The sequence below is a fragment of the Tiliqua scincoides genome, chromosome 1 (genome assembly GCF_035046505.1).
Source record: "Tiliqua scincoides isolate rTilSci1 chromosome 1, rTilSci1.hap2, whole genome shotgun sequence".
NCBI classification, from domain to species: Eukaryota; Metazoa; Chordata; class Lepidosauria; order Squamata; family Scincidae; genus Tiliqua; species Tiliqua scincoides.
Window position 1 is genome coordinate 82,737,678 of NC_089821.1, and position 9,384 is coordinate 82,747,061.

The window sequence follows — 9,384 nt, forward strand, 5'->3', positions numbered from 1 at the left end:
AAGTGGAGTCTCCATATTCAAAAATGTACCTCTGATGATCAGCTACTTAGAGCCAGGGATGTGAGGTTTGGGGGGGTGGCAGGTGAGGTAGAACCGCCCCGTTGTAGTCCATGGCAAAGCACTGCAGCTGCCCTGCCTGTTTACACCTGAGGAGGCTCTTCTTACAAGCGGATGTAAGGAGAGCTTCCTCAGGTGTAAGGAGCGCCTCCTTGGGTGTAAGCAGGCAGGGCAATTGTGGTGCTTTTCCACAGACAGAGACAGGGCAGTTCTGCTTCACTTGCTGCTCCCGCACAGCATGTCCCTGCTTAGAGCAAACATCAAGAGGTGTTGCCTCCACCACATTTTGCTGTGCGCTTCTCTGGGACTCCTGCTTGCCCACTGCTGGAGGCAGAAAACTGGGTTAGATTAATGTTTTGCTTTCCGATCCAGCGTAGTGAATTTTATGTTCTTATGCTTTTTATTGACTTTATACAGAAACTAGTTTTTGGTGTGGTAGTGTGGAGAACTTACATGCTATATCATAAATTAGTTTATAACAGTCAGGTAGGTGATGGAAAACATAACCTGCAGGCTCTATTCACTCCTTGTGTGAGTTATGAGGTCATCTCTTTCTTGAGAAAATATCTCACATATCATGGAGCCATTTTTATCTCTTCCTCTCTGTTTAGTATAAAGCTCTAGGAAATAATTAGCGAGGAAAGCATCTAGTTTGAAAACAAACAGAAAACAGTGTTGCTCTACATTATGTCTACTAAAATAAATGGAAACTCTAAATCATATCCTCAGCTCTTCAGCCATTTTTCAGCATTATGTATGGGTTTTTCCCCATCACCATTTAATTATATCTTCTCCAATTAGAAACAAATCATATCCTTAAAACAATTTCTCAAAATTCCAATTATTAAGGATTTTTGTAAAATCAAATGCAATTCAACCCCACAAATAACTGAAATTCAGTTATCTATATTCCAAAACTCACGGAGGCCTCCTCAAAGTAAGGGAATGTTTGTTCCCTTACCTCAGAGCTGCATTGCCCTTAAGTCAGTGCTGGAAAGCACTGGCATAAGGGGTTAGGATTGTGCCCTAAAATGTGCAATATGTAAAACAATAAATAAAGTCATAATAAGAACAATAAAGCAATGGGAGGTGGTCAACTATTTAGACCAAAGCATTATTAGAGAGGCACAGACATCAGAGGTCAAACAATAAAGCAGCAGGCAAAAACCAGACAAAAGTATGCATGTATACTGTATACAGTTGAATTACACAAGGGTGGAAGCAGATGCAGCTTAGGGAGCAAGGTGGGGCAGCTAATGCCCTATACGTACGTAAGATCCAGGTACACAAGATCCAGTGGAAAGAAAAGAGAAAGCTCCTGGCATGAGATGTGACTTTCCACCAGTAACAAGTCCTCACCATAGCAGATTTGAACTCAGAATAGGTTGCTTTACCAAGCCTACTATAAATCAAACAATCACTAAAATAATTCAGAATAACTTCATAAACATAAACACTATGGGCCCAATCCCAACCTGCATTGGAACTGGCAGGCCTACTGGCCTGCACTGTATACAGCTCAGGGTTTGAGGTGGATCCCGCACAACTCAGAGTAAGGGGATTTATTTCACCTTACTCCGTGTCACATAGCAGCCACCTCAATGGGGCTGCTTGGATATGCACAAGTGAAATCGCTGGTGCAAATCAGAGCAGTCCAGTGTAACGCCAGGCTACTCAGGGGATGGGGCGGTTCGGATCCGGCGTAAGTGCTGGAGGCTGGTCCCACTCCCCTCCTGGGCCCAGTCTGCCCATCTGTCTTAATTCAGCTTAAGTTATTGGTGGAGTTGTATTTTATTTTATTTTATAAAATCATAAAATATGTCTTATAGTTAGCAGGGCAATCATCTAAACATTCGGTATAAAGGCAAACCACTCTCAGCCTGCTGCCTAAAGGAGACAAAGCTGAGGGGCATGTAGTCACAGTGTGCTTCATATGCTGGGAGAGGAGATGGTGTGTGTTGGGGTCTCATTTTGTCATGTTTCGTGTGCTGGGGCACAGCACTTTGAGATGCTTCTTCAGGCCAAAGGTGGGCTTGACCACTTGGATGCATTGCCTTCCTGCTTCTCTTAAATCCTGAGGTTTACCAGAAACCATTACCGGGTCTTTTTTTTAATGCATGGAGAGCTTAATTGGCACAATAGTGTAGCTGGGGGAGGGGCACAATAGTGAGTATGTGCATTAAGCAACCCGTCACACTCAGTATCAGAATCATTGTGGGCAGTGACGGCAATGCGCAGGTGCTCGCCAAACCAAATGGCGTCTCCTGTGTGTTACTGTCACTACCCAGAATGCTCCGACATTGAATGGGAGGGGACACGTGCACAGCACATTGTGGCGCCTGCAGTACTCACTCTTTTGTCCCCCCCTCTAGCTACGCTACTAGATTGGAGTTCTTGGTTTTGCTGATTACCTAGATTTGCGCCCCCCCCCATGGAAAAAGGGTTGTCTAACACCTGGCAAGCCATAATACATGGCTGCACTCAGTTCATGGGCTCAGATGTTGTGCAGGCCTGAGTTCTACCAGTCCCTTTTGGATTTTCAAATGACATCAGTACATTATTTTGCAAATTTTTTATTATACAGCCAAGCTTTGTCTAAAAGCTTTCTTTGGCCTTTGTTAGTCATGCTACGCAGAGTCAAAAGCTTTGAAGATTGTCTTAAGTAAAATGAACCACAAGAACAACAGTGCACTTTTCTGCCCGTCACTGATCAGGCCTTAAAAAGGATAAGTAATGATCTGAATTTTAAAGAGCAAAAAAGGCCAAGAAGAAGAAGAAAAAAATAATCATACTACACCTCCCAGCACAGCATACCTTCCACAGAAAGCTGTCTGCTCTATTTTCCTTTTATCAATATTGCCAAGAAAGTAAATTTGTCACTGTACAGCTGAAATCTCTCCCAGATCTACTTTAATGTTTCACGCTACGTTTGCAAAACAAGAGTAATAAAAATAATGACACCATTATTACTCTTCCCTCTTTGTTTTCAGTTCATCACTTGCATATTTGAATAATGAATTATATTCACATTATCTCTACATTCTTGCTCTTGAGTTCCTCTGCTGGCTGAAAGTAAAGCTATTATCCAGTTGTCAGCTCTGAAGAGCCATTCAACATAGCAAGCCAGTGATCCTGACATGCAGATATACTACTATGCAAAATTATCTAGAGTGCAATTTCAAGCAATAGAAGAGAAAATTACCAGCCAGGGTGTAAACGAATCTTGGCCAGTTTTGAAACAGAAAAGATTTCATCTGGGTTGCACTTCAGGACAGAAATAAGTAGACAACAGAATTAATTGTGAATTACAGCTAATTAATATTTTTGTATTTTGCTGACTGACGGGGTTGTTGAATCAATCCTTTATTATTTGACTCAAGCACACAGAAAAAAACTGTTCAAGTACATCCTTGTTCCTTTTAATAACTTAATGGCTAAATGAAATTCATTGCCACCCTTTTCACTAACCAACACCTTGCAAGCAGGCCTGACTATGTGTTTATCTATTTTGATATGTCGATCCTCTTTATTAAACTGCACTGTCAAGGTACACACAATCCAACACAATTCTCTTTTGCTGAACAACCTTTGTGGTTAAGGGCCCCAGCACGTGAATGGAGACAGAGTATAAAAAACAGTGGTGGATGGTCTTTAACGTCAACACCCTGAAGGTGCTGACTTCAAGTATCTGTACACTGTACAGTGTTCATCAAACATAGGCCTAAGCTATCCTGAGGAAGAAGAAAAAAGATCTTCCAACTTTCATGCACAATATTTTCTTACAGTTCAATCGTGTGGTGCCCTTCACCAGCCAGACTAGCACACACACTGTTGCAAATGTGCAGCAAGAGAACTTGCACCAGTGCAGAAGCCCATCCTGCCAATAGAAAGGCCTACACCAGCCTCCCACCATCAGTCAAAGGATAGCACCTGCTGGAGCAGACAGGCACTCTACATCCTTGTCATCATTGCCATCCTTCAGTCTCGGAAGACTATGGTATTGCACTCTGAAAAGTGGTTCTGAAACAGCATCTAGTGTGGCTGAAAAGGCCAATTCGGGAGTGACAATCCCTTCCACACTGGCAGCAAGTGCAGTCTGTCCCTGGTCTGTCTCCCTGGCTATTCCTTCTTTGCCTCATTGTCTCAGTCTGTTGGGCAAGTGTCTCTTCAAACTGGGAGAGGTCATGCTGCACAACCTGCCTCCAAGTGGGCCGCTCAGAGGCCAAGGTTTCCCACCTGTTGAGGTCCATTCCTAAGGTCTTCAGATCCCTATCCTTGAATCGCAGCTGTGGTCTACCTGTAGGGCGCTTTCCCTGCATGAGTTCTCACGACATGACCAAGCCAACACAGGCGTCTCTGTTTCAGCAGTGCATACATACTAGGGATTCCAGCTTGTTCTAGGACTGTGTTGTTTGGAACTTTGTCCTGCCAGGTTATGCCGAGGCAGCACATGTGGCAAGTGTTCAGTTTCCTCTCCTGCTGTGAGCAAAGAGTCCATGACTCGCTGCAGTACAGAAGTGTACTCAGGATGCAAGCTCTGTAGACCTGGATCTAGGTATGTTCTGTCAACTTCTTGTTGGACCAGACTCTCTTTGTGAGTCTGGAAAATGTGGTAGCTCGGTATCGAGAGAAAGAGTGTTGGAGATCGTTGAGCCAAGGTACACAAAGTCATGGACAACCTCCAGTTCGTGCGCAGAGATTGTAATGCAGGGAGGTGAGTCCACATCCTGAACCATGACCTGTGTTACCATGACCTGTGTTTTCTTCAGGCTGATCGTCAGTCCAAAGTCTTGGCAGGCCTTGCTAAAACGATTCATGAGCTGCTGAAGATCTTTGGCAGAGTGGGTGGTGACAGCTGCATCGTTGGCAAAGAGGAAGTCACGCAGACATTTCAGCTGGACTTTGGACTTTGCTCTCAGTCTGGAGAGGTTGAAGAGCTTTCCGTCTGATCTGGTCCTGAGATAGATGCCCTCTACAGATAGAGGTACTCTACAGGACTGTGGGAAGATACGTAATGGGGCAGGGGTGGGTGGGGAGGAGGGCAGATCTGGCCTGGGAGGGGGCAGGTACAGTCAAGGAGGCCTCCATCATATGCTATTCCCCCTCCTGAGCCTGAAAGCTGGTGTCTGATCTTGTGTCTGGAGTTAGACACAAAGTGGCCTGGATTTGCACTAGCTACAGAGCTGATATGGAACCGAGTAGCTCCATAGAGGCTGCTGCGGCTTTATCTAGGGCAGAGTTTTCAAACTGTGGGTTGGGACCCACTAGGTGAGTTGCGAACAAATTTCAGGTGGGTCCTCATTCATTTCAATATTTTATTTTTAATATATTAGACTTGATGCTACCATGGTATGTGACTGCATTTGGGGAAATGTGACAGATCTTTACTTTTAACAGGTTACCCTGTATATGCTTTTAGCAATGATAGTCAATGGGGCTTACTCCTGAGTATATGTCAGTAGGATTGCAGCCTAGGATTGTTAAAAATGTTCCTGCTTGATGATGTCACTTCCGGTCATAACATCACTTCCGGTGGGTCCTGACAGATTCTCATTTTAAAAAGTGGGTCTCGATGCTAAAAGTGTGAGAACCACTGATCTAGGGTAAGGGAACAAACATCCCTTTACCTCAAGGAGACCACCAGAAGCCACAGGTCCCACACTGGATGCAGCGGAGGCTTTACCTGCCCTGTTGCACCATAGCACAAGAATGTGTTTAGAATTGGGCTCTCAATGTTAGTAGATTATGTGATAGTAGCCAGGGTGACCAGATCCAATGGAAGACAGAGTGCATATACCTTTAACCCCTGTTTAGAAGAGGGAATTTTAGCAGGTACAGCTCAACATGGAAGGGTTTGAAGAACTGCACCTGCCAAAATTCTCTCTTCATGGTTGGTTGGCAACCTTCAGTCTCAAAAGACTATGTTATAAGCCTACAGCACCTGGTATTCCCAGGTGGTCTCCCATCCAAGCACTAACCAGGCCTGACCCTGCTTAGCTTCCAAGATCAGATGAGATCGGGCATGTGCAGGATGACAGTTGCTGCCAAAAGTTAAAGGTGTAGGCACTCTGTCCTCCATTGGATCTGGTCACCCTGGTTAATTTTTAGGCAAATAATTGGCTAATTTTTTAGCCAATCCCATACAATAATGTGTTTTCCTGACAATTCCATTTAGCCTTGAGAAACTCTTACCTAGAGTTAAAGACTTGTTCTTTAACTTCATTTGTAATGAAGTTACACTTTGAATGTAATGCAAAGTGAGAAACCCTAGTAATAATTGCATACATAGATTGTATTGCATACAACAATTACATACTCACTAGGACGTAACATGGTTTTCTTGGGAAACGATTGTGAAGGATACTAATTCACTTCAGAAGGACATCTCCTCTGTTCACAGACTTCTATTCGGATGTATTAGCAGATCATTAGGAGGTCAATATGCTTTATGTATTAATTGTAGGAACTATTAGCTCGTGAAGTATAATAAAGTATGAGATGTATACTTAATGAATAAGCTACAGTATATACAGAACAGGCAAGCTGACAGTCTCCAATAGAGTTCTCAGTGATTCAGCTCTGATCAACCATACTCTGCCAGTTGAATCTACATAATACATAGAATTGATTCTCTGTTTTTATTAACTTGTGATCTTTTATGTATTTTTGTAGTTGTGCACTATTTATGGATAAATACATTTTTAGTTGCATATTTGTCTCTCTATGAATAAATTTTTCTAGTAGAATAGTTGATCTAAATGGGTGTGTGTTTGCAATTCCAGGTTTGATTTTTTGATCCAAAGTATCACCCTTAAGTGCATTTTTAAATAAAGACTTCCCAGTAATGTATGTGAAACTAATGGGCAACCCAATTCCGCCAGTGGGTTCAGCACACAAACTGTCACAAACATGTTGTACGGGTGCCATAAGGCATGTTTCAACTGCATGAAGGCCAGTGCCACTGGCAGAGAGGGTTGCAGTGGCAGGCCTTTGTCAGCATTGGAACAGCACCCTGACCAGGGTATGTCCTACACTAGGCAGCAGGGAGGCTGGGGGAAGGCGGAACGGTATTTCAGGGCAGGGGTATGGCGAAAAGGAGGGTGGTTCGGGTCCAGGAGGGGGTAGGAAGGGCAGAGGAGGTCTCTACCACATCTTAACCCCCATTCTGGGCCTGAAAGCTATACATGGAGCTACTCTGTGCCAGCTACTCTGATGCAGATCCACATTGACCCTTAGAGGTTGCTGGGGCTCAATACAGGGTAAGGAAACACATGTTCCCTTACCTCACAGAGACTTCAGCTGCCTCTTTGCCTGCACAGGATACAGCAACAGCTGTTTTGGTGCTGCTGTATCGAGGCCTGGGCAGCCCAGTTAGGATTGGGCTGGAAGGTTGCAATCCCATCCACACCTATTTGACAGTAAGCCATATTGACCATAATGGGACTTGCTTAGGATTAGGCTGTAAGTACCTGATATGTAATAGAAAACAGGAACAATAGTGTATCAACTGATAGGTAGCAAAGCACAATGATCTTGTGCCACTTACACAGGCTGTTGTTTTAGCTGTTTCTGTGTCAGTTTTATCATTATTTTATGTAGATAATCTTAGAATCAGGAAATCAGAAATGTAATATCTGGTTTCTCCAGCCTTCCAATAAAAAGAATATGCTATGAAGCATGATTATGAAGATCTAGAATGAAGCATTTTAGCTGCACCCTGAAGGAGAACTATTTGCCTACCTTGTTATTGACATGAGATCATGCAAGGAATGTTGATGTGGAGGAAGTCACTGGTCCTTAGTCAATGAAGATCATGGAACTTGGTTTCAATATGTGATGCTCTGCATTACCAATGGTTGTTTTGCGATTGCTCCAATTATCAAGGGCACTGCTGTACTGTTGTATCATCATATCTACTTAGGTAGCAATCTGTCCTTATTCTTTTTGGTTTCAGTGCTGGAACTGATTTGTGAGATGTCAGACGCCAGACAGAAAAAGGAAAGGGTCAGATACATCTGGGAGGGAATGCCCAGTCTGTTGCTCATACTGCCTACATCAAAGAATATCCCCAACCACTTAATCAATGCTTGCCAAGTCCTACCAAAAGAAAACTGATGTGTCAAGTGCTGATACCTTGGGTGGCCCACAATGGGCAGGCACTGCAGCAGTGAAGCTGGGGCACTGCTTCCTCTTTTGGTAGCACTTGCAGCATCAACAGAGCATTGTGTGTGCCATCAGCATCCATTTTACAACAGCTGAGGTCTCTTCCATTGTCATAAACACCTCCTCCCAACAGCCGAAACTTGTATAAGACTGGGCTGTAAACAATATAATTTTTAGGTTGGCAGAAGTCAATACTTTTGACCTTTTAGGTATTATAGGGCTTTCTGAATGGCATCATTGCCTGCAAGCATCCAATAAGACATGAAACAAATGGTTCAGTTTTCAATTGGGCTACAGTTTTATCCCATTTATGTACACAAGCTAGCTGCAGGTCCTAGCTGTCCTGCAGACTTCTTTCTCCTTTTGAAAGAGACAGGCAGCTATTGTCTATCCCCTTTTCAAGTGTTTCCACACTGACTCCAAGCTATAGATGGAAGTTTGATAATCTATTCCAATCTATGCCAACCCATGTAAGTGGTGAAATTAATTCTGAATTGCACTGTCATCATCTTGATCAAGCAAAGCAGCCTTTGAGGCTGGCTTCAGAGGAGTTCCCAGCTATTATTCCCAAGCTGAGCAGCTTTTGGAGCCTCTGAGCAGCCTCTGGTGGTGGTGGTGAGGGTGGCGGGGAGTACTTGAAACAGGGTAAGGGTAGAGTGGGGGAGGAACCAGGGTAGAGTAGGGTGTGGGACCAGTGAAGCTCTACTCCACCAGATTCTGAACTTCTGGCCCGACACAGAGTTTTGTGCAGAGGAGAAAGGGCAAAAGGCAACAATTTGGGGGGAATGGGGAGGATGGACATTGGGTACATTTTCCGCAAGATGGCTTTGTATATGTCAAAATCATTCCAGAGATAAGATGCCTCTGTTGCTAAGCAGATGATATAATGGGATTGGTTCTGGTTCTTCCTCCTGGCACTGCTTCTTCCCCAAGCTAATTCTCAGCCTTGCCTTCTGTTTCCTGCCATACCAGTGGGACAACAGGAGCTTCCAAAAGTCCCTTAAATAAATGCATCAGTCACTCTTGTCCTGCCCCCTACCTTTTATGCAGGGAAGAGGCACAAAATCATTGGTTCCTTATTGGGCAGTTTTGTATGGGGGTGGGGCCAGCTGTCTTTTGGTGCCTAGCATGCTGGGCTTACTGGCAGCTGGTTCTATTGGACGC

The 9,384-nt window shown here is 44.0% G+C and overlaps 1 pseudogene; it reads right to left on the minus strand.

Moving 5' to 3' along the window:
* Nucleotides 1–5,986: 5,986 nt before the first annotated feature.
* LOC136637665 (5S ribosomal RNA) lies at nucleotides 5,987–6,106 on the minus strand (annotated as a pseudogene).
* Nucleotides 6,107–9,384: the final 3,278 nt, after the last annotated feature.